The sequence below is a fragment of the Triturus cristatus genome, chromosome 5_1 (assembly GCF_964204655.1).
Source record: "Triturus cristatus chromosome 5_1, aTriCri1.1, whole genome shotgun sequence".
NCBI lineage: Eukaryota > Metazoa > Chordata > Amphibia > Caudata > Salamandridae > Triturus > Triturus cristatus.
The window spans coordinates 11,941,763-11,963,134 of record NC_140587.1 but is presented as its reverse complement, the minus strand read 5'-3'; the positions used below and the strand labels follow the sequence as shown (position 1 = coordinate 11,963,134).

The window sequence follows — 21,372 nt, the reverse complement described above, 5'->3', positions numbered from 1 at the left end:
ACAGAAGTTCAAAAGGGCTGTAGCCAATCCTCTTCTGTGGGACCTCCCTGTATTCAAACAGAAGGCAGGGAAGTAAAAGTTCCCATTTTCACATAAGCTTTTCTGGGAGGCCTTTAATCATTCCCTTTAGGGTTTTGTTGAACCTTTTAACTAACCCATTGCATTGTGGGTGATAGGGAGTAGTGAATTTGTAGTTGACACCACACTCCTTCCACATTGCTTTTAGATACCCTGACATGAAGTTGGTACCTCTGTCAGATATAACCTCCTTAGGAAAACCCACTCTGGAGAAGACTCCAATGAGGGCTCTTGCCACCACAGGGGCTGTGGTGGTCCTGAGGGGAAGTGCTTCTGGGTACCTGGTGGCATGATCCACTACCACCAGGATAATCCTGTGCCCAGATGATGTTGGAGGGTCAAGGGGACCAACAATGTCAATCCCTACCCGTTCAAAGGGAACCCCCACCACAGGTAGTGGTATCAGTGGGGCCTTTGTTGTGCCACCTGACTTGCCACTGGCTTGGCAAGTGACACAGGAGTGACAAAACTCCTTGGTGTCTTCTGACATATGTGGCCAATGAAAATGAGGGACAAGCCTGTCCCAGGTTTTGTTTTGGCCCAAGTGTCCTGCTAATGGGATTTCATGTGCTAGGGTCAAGAGGAACCCCTTAAACTTCTGAGGTATTACCAACCTCCTGGTAGCTCCAGGGGTATGTTCCCTAGCCTCAGAATATAGGAGTCCCTCATCCCAATAAACTTCATGGGACCCACTAGCACTCCCAGCAGCCTCAGCAGCAGCTTGCTGTCTGAGGGGTTCAAGAGAGGGGCAGCACTGTTGCTCCTTACTCAGATCTTCCCTGGAAGGTCCCCCTGCCCCCAAGAACACAACCTGACCAGGCTCAAGTTCCTCTGGGGCAGTTCCTTCTTCAGACTCTGCTTCTCCTCCCTCAGGAGAGGAATCTGAGATCTAAGACAGAGGGAAAGGCACAGCCTTAACCCTACTGCTCCTCCTCTTGGGTAGCATCTGGTCCATAGTTCAGGATCCAGAGCTGGTTCAGCTTTATGCATTTTGGCCTGTGACCTGGTCACAGCAAATACCTCTGCAGGTATGCCCAACATCTCAGCATGAGTCCATAATTCCACTTCAGACCAGGCTGAAGTCTCCAGATCATTGCCCAACAAACATTCGACAGGGAGGTCTGCACTGACTACTACCTTTTTGAGGCCAGTTAACCCTCCCCAGGAGACATTCACAACTGCCAGACTATGGTTGGTCCTGACATTGCTTGCATTGGTAACCTGGTACATTTCACCCAGGATGATCTGTGCAGGGTCCACTAGATCCTCTGCCACCATGGTGACACTAGCACCTGTGTCCCTGAATGCCAAAGCCTGTTTGCCATTAATTATAGGCTGCTGTTTGTACTTGCCCAGATTACTGGGGCTCACTGGGAAGGACATATTAAGGTCTCCCTCACAAACTAGCAATGCCTGTGTTGGTACTCTGACAAGGCCAGAGTCCACATCAGAACCCAGGGTCAACTCTACTACACCCTTATTCTGAGCATTACCTCCACCAATAACTGCACTAGGGGGAACAGGTGCCTTAGGGGCTGGAGTGGTGGTGGTTTGGTTTTTGGACTTGGTACAATCAGAAGTCCAGTGTCCTTTCTGTTTACAGCATTTGCACCAGGGCTTCTTTTGGCCTTTTCCCTTTGTAGATTGTGACTCCCCACCAGATGCAGATTTTTGGGGCCCTTGTGAAGACTTCTGGTCTTTTGCCTTATCCCCACCTTTATCTGAGCCTTTAGGATCTTGCTTCCTGGTGTCACCCCCTTGGTTCTGGGTTTTCTGCCTCACCCTGGTTCTGACCCATTTGTCTACCTTCTTTCCCAATTCTTGGAGAGAGGTCAGATCGGAGTCCACCAGGTACTGATGCAACAACTGGTTTTGGCAATTATTAAGGATCTGTTCTCTCATGATAAGATTATACGATCCCTTAAAATCAGTAACTCTACTACCAACCAGCCAACCTTCCAGAGCCTTGGTTGCACAATCAACAAAGTCAGTCCAATCCTGAGTCTGTGCTTTCTGGGTGTCTCTGAACTTCAACCTGTACTGTTCAGTGGTTAAGCCAAACCCATCTATTAATTCACTCTTCAGGACTTCATAATCATTAGCATCCTCCTCTCTAACAGTGAGGAGCTTGTCTCTACCTTTAACAGAAAAGGAGAGCCACAAGATTACTGCCCACTGTTTCTAGGGGACCTGTTGAACTTTACAGGCCCTCTCCATAGCAGTTATCCATTTGTGGATATCATCCCCACTCTGGTAGGGAGGAACAACCTTGGACAGGTTCCTATGGTCTGGAAAGCAATCTCTGCCTCTAGGCACACTGTTACTGCCACCTCGGGTATCTAACCCCTCTTTTCTAGAAGCTCTCTGGAGCTCAAAGGCTTCTCTATCTAAGGCCAATTGCTTGGTTCTGAGGGCTAGCCTAGCTTCCTCATACTGGAGCATCTTGTACCTTCTTTCAGAGGAGGTCTCTCTATGTAAGTCTGAGTTCCTATGATGGACAGAATCCTTGTCAGAGTGATATGAATGGTCAGATTCCCTTGAATGGGACCTAGGCCTCTCTCCCACTCTGTCAACGCTCTTAGGGAGAATTCCTCTGTCCTGTTCAGGCCTTTCTGGGTCTGGCCCTTCAATCACAGACTCCAGGTCATCTTGATTTTCATCATCAGACCCAGAGACTATGGCTGACCCAACCCCTGATTCAGATCCACCAGCTCCTAGAGCCAGTCTAAGATCATCTGCTACTAGTAGATGTATCAGGTGTTGTGTGGAGGGACTCTGTCCTAATCCCAGGTGTCTTGCAACACACATGGCCTTCAAGTCAAAGAAGATCATGTCCTTATACTGGGGTTGGGTGGACCCACTGGCTCCATCCCTAGAGGACATTCTAGTGTTATGCAGTGTTGCACTACCTACACTAGTTTGTGGCCTACTGATCCTAGCTTGAGCTGTAGCAAGGGTGTGCTATCCCTTCACAAACAGCTCTAAGTTCAGTAGAACTTATTGATACTAAGCTTGACTTTTATATGTACCTTGAGTACCTATAGTGGTTTTCAGTTAGTAATTCAAATAGAGATTTTCTGGTAAAACAATGGCAAGCTGGAATCCCACACGCTGCCCACCAATGTGAGAAGTTGGCCTGGCATATGCTGGTCACTAGTTATAGTGGCCACCTTGCACCAGTCCAATTCGACTCTTATGGTAGATAGGTTTAAGACAACCTTTAAAAGAAAGCTATCCTAGTGGTAGCTGTGGAGAGCAGCCTTCAGGCTAAGTCTCAGAGGAATGTAAAGCAGCTTGTTTTACCTTATAATCTCTTGAATTACCAAATGAAAGGACACCACACAGGTATATATATCAAATATATATGTATTTATTACTAGACACACTCTACTAATCTCTTTATGAGATTAGAAGCCAGGAACACATTCAAATATCAACGTTTCACAATAAGTTAAGCACAAATATGGCTGGGGCCCTAGGGGCATACCAGACCATATACTAAAAAAAATTGGTTAGGAAAGTCGACTTGCAAAATGACAAGGCCTAGGGACTGTAGAATCGCTGGGGCTTCACTACTGCAGTGAAAGCAGGTAAGTAACAGACCCACGGGAGACGCATGCAGTGTGTGAACACAGCCACGGGTTCCATATTGATTATAATGGAGCAAGTCGCGGTTTGATTTTTAAAGTTTTAAGGTACTTCGAGGAAGTCTACAAGCAAGCCACTTACAAGGTAAGTAATTTGAGGGCCAACACACACTAGGGCACCGGAGTGCACGAGTTACCTCACCTAGGGAAGCCGGGTGCATAGGTGCCTTTTGGTGTCGGGTCGCGTCGCTGTTTTCTATGGAGACCAAAAAATACTTGCTGCTTGCGTTAACTGAAGAAGTGTCCGGTGAAATCCAAGGGTGGATTCGAGATGCAGATGACCTGAAAATTGAAGGGACAGTGTTCACAGTCACTTGCCAGTGACCGGGGGCCAGGAAGCTGGTTGCCCACGGAAGTCGAGTGGTTTCAGGTGACCAAGGGTGTTTTGACTCTTCACTCACGAGGTCCAGGAAGGATTGACGATGACCAGCAGCTGGGTTCCGAGTGTCCCCCAACCTCTGCAGCTTACTGATGTGTCGGAATCTGGATTGGAGCCAACAAGCCTTGGCAACAGCAAGTCTTGTGGGAATCGAAGAAGGTCAGTGTTGCAGACCAGCAAGGTCTGAGGGACTCACCCACCCAGGCCTGGAGCAACCAGGGGAGCCCTTTGGTTTGATAAGAAAGTCTTTGGGGGACCCACAAGCCAACGGGCAAGGGATTGTAAAGATGCCTCTTGAAGAAATGCTTCACAGGGGCCCACGGTCACTCGGGACGGGGTAGGCCTTTGATTTTCACTGCAAAACCTGCTGGAGGCTTGGGCCAATGATGGTCCAATGCTCAAGTTCGTAGAACGTCGTGAAGGGGTTGCACTTAACAATAGTGCACGGTACCTGGATATTGTTGTTCCTTGTCACTCGCGGGGTCCACACGCCTGAGCTTTGCTGGAGACTCACAATGGCCGTCGAGAAGTCAGTAAATCCACTTCCAGGGTTGCAGGGACTTTGAACTCCAGCAGGAGCGGGAAAGTTTGCGACCATTGATTAAGGTTTTTGGTGCCTGCCAAGCAGGGGACTCCAAGGGAGATCCTTCTGTCTTCCAAAGGTAGTGGAACGTCGAAGGGCCAGGATTCTTCTTTGTAGAGCGTCATCCAGGGTTATCTGTTTTGCAATGGCAAAGTTTGCCATCTTATACTGAAGATAGGGGAGGGACTAGCTCTATGACCACTCCTCTGGGAGGGTCAGGGTAGGCGGTGGTTACACCCACTTCCCTTTGTCCAGTTTCGCACCAGTGCAGGGGCAGGTAGCCCCTGAACCGGTTTGAGATGGCATATGCACAGAGGAGCCTACTGCTCCCCCAGTGCAGGACTTCAAAGCACTCTAAGAGTGCACCCACCCAGCCCCAATACACTAAATCCTGTCTGGGAGGTGGTTACACCTCCCTGTGACAGGATACCTATTGTTGGGCCTCCTCCACTGCGAGTTTCAGTCAGCAGCAGGAGGGCAGCCTAGTGTCCGTGCTGGTGGCATCCATTTTGTGATGCCAGGGCTCTTTCAGATTGCTGTCATTTTACTACAGTGGGTACATGTCGTCCCCTCTAGAAGGGTGGGATCATACTCCCACACCAGTTACTGGTGTGGGGGTATGATTCCAAGTTGTTTGACACCAAACACGACATGTTTTGATGCAGTCATCCCAAAGTTAGCATTATAATGCACTTAAGAGTATATGGTTTAACCGCATCCACTAACAGCCAAAGAGAATAGACTCTGCCAGCTGCAGAGGGGCCCTGCTCAGGCAGAGGCACCCCCCCACATGTAAACCAAGCACCCTGCCCTCAGGTTTGATAGGGCCTGCCTTAGGGGTGACTGATAGGTTTATGTGTGTGTGTAAGGTGAGATATAGGAAACCTATACCTCAGTGAGGAGTGCTAACACTACCTCACCCAGGCTGCAGTAGCAGGCCTGTGGTGTCAGATTTAGTCTGCTTCCCAGGGGTGGCATAATACATGCTTCAGCCCCTGGTAGGCCTGTGAAGTACCTATACCCTTGGTACCTAAGGTACCATATACTAGGGGCTCATAAGGTACCACAGTATCCAATCACTAGTGCATCTAATACGCACTCCAAGTTGTTTAGAGAGAACAGAGAGGCTGGGGCCCTGATTAGCAGGGTCCCAGCCAGACTATAGCCAGAAACCAGTGTTAACATCAGAAAAAAAGTGGGGGCACCATAAGTGCAGATCCTACTCTCCTACACTAATTGAATGTCTGTTCCTTCAAAGCAGGATTTTCATGCTGGCCTGAGGGTTCGGCTCCCTCTCACGTTCCAGGCTGCTTTTAACAGCAGTTTGCGTTCTTTGTGTAAGCCTCTGCAGCTGCACAACGGATGAAGAATGCTGTCTTTGGGTTCTCCGCAGATTTTACAGTTTGTGATTGCATCTAGCCTTTGCCAATGGGGTAGATGTTGGTTGACCGGTAGAACGGCCATCCTCAGTTTCAGGTATGTTTCCTTTGCAATCTTTGAAAATCCTGTTCCCAAACAGGTTTGTGGTGCGACCCTTGTGTGACTTGAATAACAAGCCGCCCGTGTGCTCTTTTGAGAGGGTAGATTTGTCTTATTCCAAAGACAGTAACTTTACTGTTTTGTTTGCTATTTGTTTGAAAGTTTTTTGTGGGCCATTGACTTCCCAGAGTTCTTGTCGGGCTAAATAGTTTAGTGCCGTTTGTAGATAGATCGCGGCTGGATTGTTTTTATTTTTGTTCAGCTCTTTCCATAGGTATGAATTCATAGAGTGGTTCTCTGCTCCCTTTATTTTGTACCAGCATTTTACGTAGGCCCCTTCCGAGCTACTTGTGGTTTTTGAAGTTCAAATTCTAGCCTTAGCTGGGCTGGTGAAGTGTATTGAGGGAGGTTAAAAATCAATCGAAATGATTTCGACACTGCTTTATCCAGAACTGACTCGTCTCTTCCTCTCATGCATTCGGCCCACATCCAGGATGTTTTTAAAGAGGGGTCGGAGATGTTCGGCCCAGTAGTCTGGGTCTTGCTTGTGTAGACTTGGAGGGATTCCGTGGGGCCCCGGAGCGCCCTCTTTCTTGCCTTTGGAAATTCGATTTTTGATCTGTTTGATTGCGAATAACATGAGAGTCTCTTCTCTTAGGTTCTTTCGTGATTGCAGATAACAGTTGTGGGCCGATAGGGGGTGCCATGTACCTCACCCCAGCAGACCTCTCCACCATTTCTCAATCCAGCCTCTGGCTGCGCGGCTTCTATGGTGGTAAAGAGAATGCACAGTAACGGAGGCCTCCTGGTGCTCACAGACTCTAGCCGGCCTTGTCACAGCCGTTCAATGCCGTCATTCTTCGACGAGTTTCACTTTCCTTTTCTTTCTGTGCAAGGTTCAGAGCCAGGGACCTGTCCTGCGAATATAACATGTGCTGGTGTGCAGCGCTCCCGTGTGGCCGCAGACGGCACTTCCCAGGCGTTACTTTGACTCGGAGGAGGTGCTGCCGAGCCTGGTATTTAACTGACTGACTGTCCGTCTGCGGGAGTCGCAGTCAAGGCGCTATCGGCAGAGGTCGGGAGCTCCTGAGGCAGGTGAGTGAGTGCTCTCTGACTGCAAGGACTCGCCGTTAGTGGAGGGGGGGGGGGGGGCTGACCATGGCCCCCGCTGCCCCCCCATGCACATAGAGAGGGGGGTGGGCCAATAATCGAGTGAAATACACTTGCATTAAAGGGCAGGGTGAGGGCGTAATAATGTGCTTAGCGCTCAGTGAGGTCTTCAAGGCGCTGCGAGAGGGGCTCGGTCATTGGTTCGAGATTTGTAATCGTCTCTTCATGAGTAAGTACGAGACGAGCTCTCCTCTTAGCAGTATGTGAAGGGCTCTTTAGGCATGAATTGTTATGTCAGCCTCTTGGCGCTATATTAGTGTTCTTAGAAGGGTTGATGTGTTGTATGACACTCCCTTTTCCTGGGAATGTTCACATGATTCTCAGTGCGATCCATACCCATAGATGACGTAAATCTTTACATCAAATCTTCGAAGTACACTTGAATTGAAAAGTAAGTTTAAACGCATTCATTTGCGAACTGGGCCCGATGTGTTCTATGTGAATCTAGAGCGGGGGGCTGTCTCTGACATTCATCATTACTGCGCGCTTTACCTTAAGCGCCGCCAACTGCTGATATGCCTGTGGTTCCTATCTGGCTGCTATTAATGATGCCTGCAAGCCCCGATCACAAACCAGTGGCTATACGTTGCTATACATTTATATGTGCATGTGTCCTGCAAACCTTGTGCACACTTACCCTCTCTTGTAGCGCACTAAGTCACCCTGAAGGGTTTGCATAAATATATCAAGAAAGATTGTAGCAAAACAAAGGTGCGTGTGGTCCAGATGACAGTTGTAGGGAAGAGCCTTTTAAGCTTGTTCCAAGAACCCACACTCAAGTCAGGGCCTACCTTGGCTTGGCCGGGCACTACAGTGTGTTTGTGAAGCAGTATGGGACCATTGTGTCCCCCCCCCACCCCCTCACAGAACGTACCTCCAAGAAACAGCCTAAGAATGTCACCTGGACCCCTGGATTCCAACAGGCCTTTGACACCAGGAAGGAGGCTGTGGGCTCAGCGCCTGTCCTGAAGCCACCAGACAGTGGGAAGGAGTTCATTGTCCAAACAGACGCTTCTCAACATGGGGGTGGGGCAGTGTTGTCGCAAAGAGATGATGAGGGCCAGGATCAACCACTTGCCTATATCAGCAGGTGCCTCATCCCTACAGGGCAAAAAGGACTGTTGATGGACAGAATGCAGAACAATGTCATATATTCACCCCAGTACAGAGATATGGGCCTAAATCCATCATTTTTTTGCTCACCATGCCGTTCCAGTTTGAACCCAGCCATATGCAAATCAGTCTTGACCCTGTGCCTCATGGGAACAGTCCAGCCCGAACTGCCAAGCCAGGTCCTCCCTGGACTGGAAACAAGCATCCTAGGACCGGTTTCGGGGTTTCACCCCTCTTCAGCCAGGATAGCTTGATTCCAGTGGCATGGAGAGCACGGGACTTACGTCTGAGCATACCCGTCCCACTCGGGGTGACAAATGCAAAAACAACAGTTGATGGACAGAATGCAGAACAATGTCATACATTCACCCCAGTACAGAGATCTGGGCCTAAATCCATCGTTTTTTTGCTCACCATGCCATTCCAGTTTGGACCCAACCATATGCAAATCAGTCTTGACCCTGTGCCCAATGGGAACAGTCCAACTCGAACTGCCAGGCCAGGTCGTCCCTGGACTGGAAACAAGCATCCTAGGACCGGTTTCGAGGTTTCACCCCTCTTCAGCCAGGATAGCTTGATTCCAGTGGCATGGAGAGCACGGGGCTCACGTCTGAGTATACCCGCCCCACTTGGGGTGACACTCATCCCCACAGGGCAGCGTTGGAGTCCCATTGAGAGGGAGGCCTTTCCTGTGGTCTGATCCCTGAAGAAGCTGAGATCATACCTGTTTGGGACTCACTTCAAAGTTCAAACTGACCACAGGTCTCACAGATGTCCGATGCAGATGAGAGGGGAGAACCCCAAACTGTTTGGGTGGTCTATTTCCCTACAGAGTATTGACTTAGACCAGGGACTGACCATGCCAATGCAGATGGCCTTTTCTGATTTTTTATTTTGATGATGAGAACTACCAGGAGACAGGTTAGCTGCTCATCACCTTGCATCTGAGTGGGTGTTACAAATGGGGGTCTGTAGTTGGCAGGTTGTTACCTTGTCCAAGTAGGGGCCCTTCTTCTTAGTCAGTATAAGGAGGATGCACTTCTAAAATAACCCCTGCTCACCCCTTTGGTAGCTTGGCACGAGCAGTCAGGCTTATCTCAGAGGAAGTGTGTAAAGCATTTAAAATAACATACAGTAATACAGTGAAAACACTACTAATGGACGCCACAGCAGTTTAGAAATATAGCCAATATTGTATCTGTGCAAACTAGACCAAAAACAATAAAAATACACCATACACTTCTTAGAATTATCAATAAGCAAAATTTGACTTAAAATGCAGTTCCTTGAAGTCGATAACTCCGTTCAGGGCTTTCACAGCGTTGTGGGCCAGTTCTGGATGACTGCGGTATCGCGGGTCAGGTACGGTGTCAGGAAGACCCGCAAAACTGTACTTTTTGAAATGCCGGGTGTTGCGGTGAGCTCTGAAGAGCTGGCATTGGCAGGCGTCGGTTCCAGAGGTTGGTGCAGGAGTTGACTGCGGTGTAAAGTGCTGCTGTGCGGCTTGCAGTGCGTTCAGGTCGTGTTGCTGGCAGCAGCTCAGTGATGCTCATCCAGTGTCATCGGTGAGACCAGGGCTGCGGTGCTTGCCACAGTGCTGGCAGGCCACGGTTCAAGCAGTGGCATCTTCGTTGCTGAAGTGCTGTCGTCGGCTGACGAATTGAAGTCGATGGCACTGGCGTCAGTAGGCCAAGGCTGCGGTGTGGGATGGTGCATCATGTGACTTAAGAGCGGTGCCCTCAAACCAAGGTGCAAGCAGCGGGGTGGATGTCGGCGTGGAGCACTGTAGTCGGGGATACAGGATGGTGGTTTGAAGCGAGGCAGTGTGAATTGTGGGCCCACAGGTCATAGTGCAAGCAGCGGCTCAGTGGTGGCGCTTGGTGTCGTCGTCAGTGATACCAGGGTTGTGTTGCGAAGTGCCCTCTACGTTGCCTTCAGGACACTGAGCCAGCAGTGGTGTTGTTGATGGCGTAGGGTTGCTTTTTCCTCTGTTGCAGCACAAAATACACAGTTCCCAGTGCTGGTAGCAGATGAACTTGAAGTCTTTGCTGTTCCTGAGACTTCTTGAACAGGGAGCAAACTCTACCTCAAGCCCTTAGAGAAACTCAAACAAAGAATTTGCAGAAAGTTCAGTTCAGTCCTTTCTCTGCCCAAGACAGAGGCAGCCGCTGCAGGCCAACACGGCAAAGCACACAGCAAAGTAGTAGTTCCTCCTCACAGCTTTGCCAGCTCTTCTTCTTGGCAGGTTCCTTGATCCAAAAGAAATCTAAAGGTCTGGGGTCAGAGGCCCAATATTTATACCACATTTCCTCTTTGGTCTCTGAGCCCAGTGCAAATCCGTTTGACCCTCTCTGGACCAATTTCGCTACAGGAGGTGGAGGCAGCATTGTGCAGAGGAGACACTGCCTCTTTGGGTGCTATTGAAAACTCCTCCCACCACTCTAAATGCTGACCAGGCCCAATTCAGCCCTGCTAGGAGTCACCCAGGAAAGGCAGGACATACCTCAGCCCCCCTCCTTGTGACTGTCGACAGTGAATGCCCAGTCCCAGCACCTGTCACTCCAAAACCAGACACTCAACACAAACCAGCAGATGCACACAGAATCGTTAAACAAGAAAATGCCAACTTTCTAAAACTTCAAATGTTGCTGACAGCTCCCGAACAGCGAGTGAATGCTGAGAATGCTGCAGAAAACTTTGAGGAATCGTTAAAAATGTCTCTACTCTTGTAAACGCCGAGTCTGAAGTGAATTGGAGACCGCGTTCTGAAGTAGGGGTGTATGTACGTGTTGCAGTATACAAATGCTATCAGCACATTAGTGCCTATATGTCAAGCCATTTGAGAGTGAATATCAGTTCTGTGTCCTGAGAAGAACCCCATAAAGAATTGTGTAGTGGGATCGAAATGCGTTGACCATGTTTTGTGCCCCTACTGTCTAAATTATTGGATCTAAATACAGTGTGAGATCAAAATCCATGGAATGAAAAAGTAAATGATACTTACCTGGGTACACAAGTCACGAGTTCGCAGAGATGCATTGTTCACAAAAAAGGAGAGCAGTTGAATTCATTGAATTGTTTTGCAGGTGTATATACAATCCAATTCCTTTTAGTGTATGCTCTGGACATTGTAAAAGACAAGTGATCTATTGGTGTATCGTATTTATGTTATTTGTGTTGTGTATTATTCACATGTATGTATTTGTTCCAATTAATTTCTTTCTGTATCCACTGTTGTGTGTGAATTGTTGTTGGTGAGAGGTAAGAATATCTTTGATTCTGTGTTTGGTCTTCTATGTGTGACAAAAATAACACAAAAACAAAAGTGTTTGTAGAATGTTGTAAAAATATTAAATAGTTTGCTTTTATTAAATATAGTGAGTATGGTTTAATTAGAGTTTCAAATGTTTAGTCAGGTTTGGCACTGGTGTGTTTGTGTACTTTCTAAAAGTGGCATTTTAAAACACACAATTTAAAAACCATCTCCCTAAAAAGATGTTTTATTAAATTCTGAGTTCAGAGAGACTAAACTCCATTTCTCTAGCTTGTCTCGATGGAAAATTATACTTGTAAGATGTTACAAAGCAACTCCCATGTTAGCCTATGGGACAGATAGCCTTGCAATAGTGAAAAAATGAAATTGGCAGCATTTCACTATGACATGTCATACTCACCGGGACATGCCCTACCTTTCACATACACTGCACTCTGCCCAGGGGTACTTTAGGCCTACCAGAGGGGTGCCTTACATGTAAGACAGGTCGACATGACAGTAAAACTTGCACGCAGACACTGCAGTGGCAGGTCTGAAACACCTTTGAAAGGCTGCTTGTATGGGTGGTACAATCAGTGCTGCAGGCCCACTAGTGCCATTTGATTTCCAGGCCCTTGGCACGCACAGTGCACCATACTAGGGACTTAGTAGTAAATCATATAAGCCAAACATGTAAACACCAATCCATAAACACAATTTACAGTAGGAGCACTTGCAAGTTAACACAAAACAGCAGTGCCAAGGTGCGCAGAGGCACTAAACCAGCAAACAAAACAAAGTCCAACATACCATCAAAAACAAGAAGCCAATGTAGAGCCTTAAGGTGAGGGGACATATGTGCCCTGGGATTAAGCATGAGCACCACTCTCGCCGCTGCATTTTGAACTACCTGCAAGCGGTTGAGAAGATACTCAGGTAAACCCAGGTATAAGACAGTCGCATAATCTAGTCTAGAGGTGATCAGTGCCTGGACCACCCTTTTCCTTGTATTCAGTGATAGCAGAGTTAGAAATGTCCTCAGCATTCGCAGTAGACCAAAACAGGTACCTACTACCGACTTGACTTGAGGTCTCATGGAAAGAGAGCTATCTCCACTTTTCTGGGGGTGGGGAAACCAAAAAAGATAATCTCCGATTTCTCAGGATTACACTCCAATTGATTCCTCATCAGCCAATTGAACACCCTGGAGATACATGTTCTGATCTTCTCAGCCTCAAAGTCTGCCCCCTTTTCACAGGTAAGAAGCAACTGGGTGTCGTCGGACTAAGAAAATATTTTAGCCCTGCATGCTTCTGTCAATGCTGTGAGTGGGGACATGTACACATTGAAAAGTGTAGGGCTCAATACAGAGTCCTGTGGGACCCCCACTTTCAAATTAGGAATGGTGGCATCAATGGGAGGAGTCCAAACTTTCTGACTTCAGTCCTCAAGAAAAGAGGCCAGCCACTGAAACTCAGAACCGCCGATACCAAGCTTCTGAATCCTTTCCAGGGGCCTGGCATTCGGGACCGTAACAAAGGCCTCGACAGGTCTAATAATACTAGGATTGCTCTACCCCCCTGATCTAACTTCTCTTTGATATGTTCTGTGTCCTCCAGCAATGCCGTTTCTGTGCTATAATTAGCCCTGAAGCCTGACTGACTAAAAACAGAAGGTTATTTTTTTCCAAATAGTCCAAAATGACTGTGTTCACATATTTTCCAATACCTTAGAAAAGGCCGGGAGTAAGGATATGAGCCTGTAGGATCCTCCACAGGTTCACCCAGGTAGCTACCTTAGAGGTTGCCCAGCTGGTTGCCCCAGCCTTCCGGTGCTCTGTATGTAAGCCTGTACTTGCTGCTACCAAGACAGTATTCTAACCTTCTACCAGGCAGTGTGAAAACTCCCAGGAGTCAGGAAAAAAGACCTGAGCAGGAAGGAGGTCACACCTATTCCTCTTCAGGATGGTTAGCAAAGTTGTGATGAGCTTCTAAGGCTATACCACCTCTGATATGCATTAGTGCTGCCTCCCAACAGAGGAAACAGACTCCTCCGTCCCGGACACATTTGGTCACAGACAGGTAGGCAATTGAGTATGTAGGAGGTATATATATTTAGAAGGCTAGCCACACCTGTAGGTTGGGCTACTTTGTGTTTATAGCTATGGAAGACTTCTGCCATTTTTAAAAACTTGTGTAAATCATAGATTTTGAGTAGAAAAGGTGACCTACTCCCCTGAATATGGTCACCTCAGTGGTGGATTAGCCACTGGAACTAGTATCCCATTGGCCACTTGCACCCACTCCACTAACACCTCTAAATCTAGGATTTAAGGGCCGCCCCTTACACCAGGTCCTCAGTTCTGAATCAACTTGCATTGAAGAGGACAAAGAAGAGACCTATGTCCGCGACAAGACTGCCGAAACCAAAAGAGGGATATTCTGCACCTCTGGCAACTCTTCTGGAACTGCCTGATCAAGACTCTTCCTTGCCTTAAACTTGGTACCCACAGACAGAGAGACCCCTGGTAGAGTCTGAAGCACCCTCAGATTCCCCTGGACGAGTGGCACTAGTTCCCTGCAAACTGCAGGTAAAACAACGCTCTGGATCTGAAGAATCACTGACTATCAGGCCCTCCGAGGGATCGCCTAAATCAATATGGTCTAGTGCATTGTGGGAACTGTAGACCTGCCTTCCACAAAGCTGCTGGTCACTACCATGTTCCCCTGGACCACTGGATGTGGAAATAGCCATCTGCTGTGCTTACCGCTGCCAAAGCTTCTTGTTCGCCAGTCCGACAACTGACCCTCACGCTCGAGGCTACACCTAGAGAGAACTCCAACTGACCTTCATCTGACATTAGAGCAGTCCTGTTGTTGTGCTTTAGCAAGTTGTTCCCTGTAGCATAGTATTTTCAATTAAAAAAGCAGCTCTTCTGCAACAAGGACAGCCAGGACAACTTTGCCCCAGGCTCCATGGGTCAAAATTGAATTGACTGTTGTGGCTTGATCCTCGGTCCCGTATCACCTTTACCCTCCATGGGTTCCACACAACTCGACCTGCATGTCACCCATTGTCACTACCACCTTTCCCCTTTGACTGCAAGACAACGGTTCTGCAGTTTTGAATTGATGTGTGTTGGAACTGGGCTGTCTGGTTGGCAGAGCTATGCACCTTGTCCAAGAAGGAACCACCACTCTAGTCAGGGTGGGTTAGATACACACTAAAAGGTAACCTGGCCTCATCCTCTGGTAGCTTGACACAGAGCAGTCAGGTTTCTCTAAAAAGGCAATGTGTAACGTATTTGTGCAACACACATGCACACACACAACCACACACACACACAATCACACACACACACATGACCACACACACAACCAAACACACAACCACCCACACAACCACCCACACAACCACACACACACATAACCCACACACCCACAACCACACACATACAACCACACACACAACCACACACACACAACCACACACACAACCACACCCAACCACACATCCACACCCACACCTGCACCTGCACCCATAACCACACCCACACACACAACCACACACACAACCACACACACATCCACACACACTACCACACACACACAACCACACACACAACCACACACAACCACACAAACACACACAACCACACACACACAACCACACACAAACACACAACCACACACAACCACACAACCACACACAACCACACACACAACCACACCAAGCATTGGCATAGCCAATAGGTCTCGCCTTTGGGACCTTATAAGTGTTTAGCCATACAAAAGTTGATGTGGTTGCACCAAGGATATTGTGCTGCATAACTAAATACTTAGAAGGTCCCAAAAGCGAGACCTATTGGCTATGCCAATGCTTGTTTGACCTTGCTTCGCTGTTGATTTGTTTGGACTGATTAGTCGATTCTCAGGTATGTTTTCGGGTTTCGATCTTTTTAGAACTAGGACCTCCTCATGATATTCCTTACGGTTGTATTACATAGCCCAACGTAAGATGGCCGCCCCGATGGTAATTCATTCTTTTGGGGTATTCATACTAGTTAACACACATATGTGACCCCCCTTCTAAATCTTATTGAAACACGTTTCTTGTTCATATCAATGTCGTCATATAGCACGGCTGATTGAATTTGAACCCATCCAAGCATCAGTTCGGGGTGTGATATTAATTTATCCTTCTGAATACTTTACTGGGTTCACGATTTTGGATTTTCTCTATATATATTTTTATATATTTTTTATAATTTCTAATTTACCTTGTTGATAGTGTATCATGATTAGGAGGAGGGGTTGTTGTTGGGCTTTGTCTGGTACATTAGCATTGTTGTTTTTGTGACGCTTCTGCTATTGACCTTAGTGCCATTTAAAGATGGCCGCCATGAGGTGCGGAAACGTCAGGATGCCTGATGGAAGTCCCTAGCAATAATACACAGCTGCCCTCAATGTGGGCAGGTTTGCAGCGAGTATTTAAACCGGCTATGCCAAGCATTCTTTTTAGGTCTCGGCTAGGCAGCGCATGCCCTGTCTCGTCGAGGGATGCTGTATACAGTATTGTGGGGGAAGCTCCGCACACTTTCTGCCCATGCTTTTGATTGCTTCAAATCTGAAATGCTGCGTTCTGATTGGTTATCAGCAAGTAAGTCCTGCCTCTTGACGACCATTTCGTAATTTTTCTCCTTCCATAGCTATCAGCCCCTTTACTTTCAAAAGTCTTTTGTTCCCCTGCCTCCCCCTGTTCCCTCCCAGAGTCTGTGCCTACTCTGCCCACCACCACCCCCATCCACTCCTGTTCCTGCCTTCTTGGACGCCCACATTTTTGTTGACAAATGCAATAGGTCTTGTATAAATATGAGTACTATTGCATTTGTAAATGCATTTTTTCCCTATGATAGGTTGCCTGCCATCGCACTGACCTGTCCCTCTCGCATGCATGTGATGTTTTACATCGTACGCATGCACACCAAACGTCAGAGGCGAGTATACTTGATGTGCATTGAGTAAGTGGTTTTAAGTTGTTGAAGCACATGGTCTGACCGCGCTGCTTTCTAGAAAAAACATCCACGTATTTTGGTTTCTTTTTCTGGTAGAAATACATTCTTGCTTTTGTTTCTTTTTCACTCTCTGCTCTGTCACAAAACTGCCTCTGGCATCCATTTTCCATTTGCTGGAGAGCCGCGGACTACAAATCTAGTGGCTAAAGGTTGCCTACTCAAGTTTGTGTAAGAATCAAATTAGTTTAGGTTTGTCGCGGATGGCCGTGCTTCAGATTTGGAGCTTGGCAGGATATTTCCTATGGCTTTTGACCGGAGGGTGACACTTCTGTTAACAGCTGTTCTCTGTCTGTCTGTGGGTGGAGGCAGGAAATGTACAAACCAGAGAGCACGTGTGTCACTCGGTGAAAAGCTAAAATAATGCTAATATTTTCTTCTCTAGGATCCGCCGTTGTTTCACCTTAATTTCATTGTACAGGAATTCCATATGGCTCGCTAAAAAAAGTTAGGTGTTTCTATGTTTTCTCACTCTGTTCTAAGCAGTGCTAGCCAGTGAAGGGGGGTTAGGGGTGCTTGTAGTCACACACTGAAAATCAAAGGAGATATGCAAAAAATGATGATCAATAGATTTTTTTGAAGAAAATGTGAGCGAACGACTCTGTCAATCTTAATGCGGAATGCTCATTATCAAAGGGGATCCTCTATGCCCTACTCACTTCGTCAAAGCTGCACCCTCGCCTGCATACTTAGCCTGCCCATGGCTCTGAAGACCACTGACGCGCTGGAACATTTCTTTTAAATGTAAGGCGGTTCCTATTACTCTCGTCCTCGTGTCAGTGGTGTCTAGACCGCTGACTTCACTCAAGATGGCTGCCCGTTTGTGGCACGACTTCCTGGTTAGGAAGTGTACTACTCCTGCTCCGGTTTGTGTCTTTTGGCCAGGAAGATATTTCCATGAAAAATAAAATGGTGTATATTCAAATTGATGGAAACATCATTGATAAATTTAAATTATTCTCATTTTGATATGGTGGTGTTTAACCTTATTTTAATCAATTTCCAACTATGGAAAATAGAAAGGCTGAAAAATAAAGAAAAGGTTTCTCAGACAGGCTGGGCTGCCATCGAGGGAACACTTACTGCTCTAAGATTTCAAAGGAATTGCAACCAAGAACATAGTTGCTTGGGGGCTGTTTAATACGTTTTTAACTTAGTTCAAAGAAATCTGCGATCCGTGTGCTCTACATCGGCTTTTTACGCCTTATATATTTGAAGTGTTTATACCTCTATGTTCTGGTTCTCAATAAAAGAAAATAGGAAAAAGGAAAAAAGAGAAAAAGGTCTAAGCCAAAAAATGTTACATGTACTACCCTTGTTCCTTCCTTTATACTTTGTATTCCTGTTATTGTTTTTTCCCAAATAGGGTTATTGTCATCTACATATTGTTAGCTATTTGTAGTCTGTTTGTGGGAACCATTATAAGTTCTCCATATCTGCAGGGGGTTCATCATAGATTCAAGCAAAATGGCTCCATGGTATTCCATCGTTTAGTACTTTTTTGTGTTCCCAGGTGAAAAACCCAACGTTGTTCCTTTTCAAATAGTTGGGATTCCTTCAGGATTGGTCTCAAATAGTCCATTGCAGATCAAATACCGCGTGTCCCTCCTCGATGTAATGTATGGACATTTTTGTTGTGGAACTGGCACATCTTAGATTGCTCCGATGGTCGCAGATGCGTGTTTTAGCCATGCGAGTTGTCATACAAATCTGATGGAGTTGGCATGGGCAAGTAATCATGTAAATCACATTCTTCGAGTTGCAATTTGTGAAATGCTGTTGTTCCCAATAGGCATTATGGTTCAATGTAATACTTCTGCTCTTAGTGGTCAGATGGAAAACACTGCAGTTTCCACATGGGTGGTGACCTGTAAAGGGGGAATGAAAAACCGGTGACATGTCACTGACCTTGATTTGACGAGGTCTGGTGTGGATAATCATATCTCTTAAGCGTTTCCTCTTTCTGTGGAAGAACATTGACTTCTGGAAATCTAACAGGCCACACTTCAGAATCCGCCAGCGCCTGTTGATTAACTTGCTCACCTGGTTAGAGCCTGTGTTATCAGTGGTTACACATATGGGTCTTTCCTCTTTTGGTTTTGGTGGTCTTACCTCCAATAGGGCGTCCTATTAATGTTTTTTGCTCGTTTCATCGCTTTCTCTATGACCCGGATGGGGTAATTTCTTTTCATCAGTTTGTGACGTAAATCCACAGCTTGTTGTTTGACCTTCTTGAGGTCAGAGCAGTTCCTCCTTAACAGAGCAAATGATCAAACAGGAGATTCTCCCTTAGATGTCTCGGGTGGAAGCTATCATAGACGAGTAGGCAATTCTTTGCGGTTGCTGTAATGTGTGTTGTTGTTATCAGATCTCCTCCCTGTGGGTAGATGTTAAGATCTAGGAATACTAGTTCCTTGTTTGATATGGTGTTAGTGAATTTCAGAAAATCGTTATGGAAGTTCAGCCAGGATAGAAAACAGTATGCTGTCTCTTTATTACTATTGCATATTACCGAAACGTCATCAATGTAACGCTTCCATAACCAAATATAGGACAGAAAAGTGTTGTCGGGATTGAGAATCTTGTATTTTTCTTAGTGATGTACATGGGGTGAAAGTGCTCCCCATGCTGATCCCATAGGTAGAGAGTGTCTTCAAAAAGAAAAAAAGTTTCTAGTCAACGCCACCTTGAGGCACTCCATCACGATGTTCCGTGGAGTTTGACATTCCCAGTCGATTTCTAACAGAACGTCTTTAATGATGGTTAATGTTTTTTCATGTGGGAGACTGGTGCATAGGTTTTCCACGTTTAAACCAATAAGAAATTCAGTTTCAGGGTTGAATGGTCTGTCTCGCAGAAGTCTGAGGACATATTTGGTGTCCTTTTAGGTACGTGACTGTCTTCTGGATTATGGTTCGCAAAAAGCATCCACACATTTTGAGGTGCCAGGTCGCCCTGGTGGGAGTTTGAGATTCTTGTGAATCTTTGGTATCATATAAAAATATGGTTTCGCAGGAGATTTGTTTGTGAAGAATTCCCCTTCTTTTTGTGAGATCGAGTTGTGGGCAAGTGCCTCTTCTACCATGCTTGTGATATGTATTTGTATTGTTTCTGTCAGGTCTTCTTTCAGCATCTCATAATTCCTATCATCCTGCAGGAGTCTCATACATTCCTGGTGGTATGATTCTGCTGATTGGATAACTATGGCTCCACCTTTGTCTGCCAGTTTTATAACCAGGTTTCTGTTGTTAGACAGTTCCTTGATTGCTGGTTTTTGCTCTCTTGTAATGTTGTGAAATACTCAGGTGCCCTCTGGATTGATTCCCTCTAAATACTTCTGCACAGCTTTCTCACAAGCTATAAGTTCCACTGGTAGGGTAGCATTGGTGTGGGGGGGGGGGGGGGTGAAGGTGGACTTCAACCGTAACCCTGTGTCATTTTGTACAGGGATATTTGGTGGCTTGTTGGCAAAATATGCTGTTAGTTCTAATCTTCTGATGAATTCATTCACTTCCGTACATAGTTTGAACCTGTCTAACTTTTCGGTGAGTACGAAACCCAATACTTTCTCAGGGATTCCCATCTGTGCTTGAGATAATGTGTGGTCCATCAGGTTTACCACTAGACTACTTGTTTGCTGGTCGTTGCCTGGTTGTTTGTGGCACCAGTCATACACCTGGTTGCAACTCTGGTTTGTTCCTCATTGGTTGCCCAATGTACTTGGCTCCTCTTCCTAGACCGACCCCTCCTGGGACCTTGGCATGATCCTAAAGAAGGATTTTGTGGGTAGCATTAATAATCCTTGTTGGGTCGTGATCCAATGGTTGAATGGTACTGGTGAGCCTTGTGTTGTTGGTGGGCCATGGAAAAAAGGTTCAGAGTACATTTGAGGTCCTTGATTGGGGCCCCCATTGCATTGTCCCTTGGAAGTTCGTCCTTCACTGGTCTCTTCTTCCTTAGTAGCTTGCTCGACTATTTCTTGTGGAGATTGAGCTGTTTGAGCCTGTGTCTGATGTGTCTCCATCTATGTTGGGGTCTTTATGTCTTTCTGATTGTACATAATCATCTTGGATGTAGGGGTATAATCTTTCATGGCGAACTTGCTAGTATCTTTCTTTAAATTTGCAAATTTACTCTGCTTCAGAGTTGCTGTGAAATCATTCATTATCTGATTTAGTTCTTCCAATCTTTTCTTCAAGGAGCTAACTGACTGGTAATTTTTTAGATGTACTTCTATCATCCATAATTCTGTTTTTAGATAGACAGGTTCAAACTATGTACAGAAGTGAATTTTGAGGTCCTCTTGTATGTGATTCTTAGAAATGGGGGTCTATAGTTGGCAAGGGTTTGTACCTTTGTCCAAATAGGGACCCTTCTTCCTAGTCCGGATAAGGGAGTTACACTCCTAAAATAACCCCTGCTCACCCCCTTGGTAGCTTTGCATGAGCAGTCAGGATTATCTTAGACACAGTGTGTAAAGCATTTGCACATAACCAACAGTAATACAGTGTAAGCACTACAAAAGGACACCACACCGGTTTAGAAAAATATTCAATATTTTTATATACTTAAGACAAGACAAAAAACAATAAAAATCCA

The 21,372-nt window shown here is 46.4% G+C and overlaps 1 protein-coding gene across 1 annotated transcript in view; it reads left to right on the top strand.

The window, feature by feature from the left end:
• The first annotated feature begins 7,214 nt into the window (after positions 1 to 7,214).
• LOC146829955 (GTPase IMAP family member 8-like) overlaps positions 7,215 to 21,372 on the top strand; it is a 126,367-nt gene continuing 112,209 nt past the window's right edge. The window contains exon 1 of the mRNA XM_085603994.1: positions 7,215 to 7,261. The gene's annotated coding sequence lies outside the window, so the exon portion shown is untranslated. The remainder of the gene's footprint in view (positions 7,262 to 21,372) is intronic.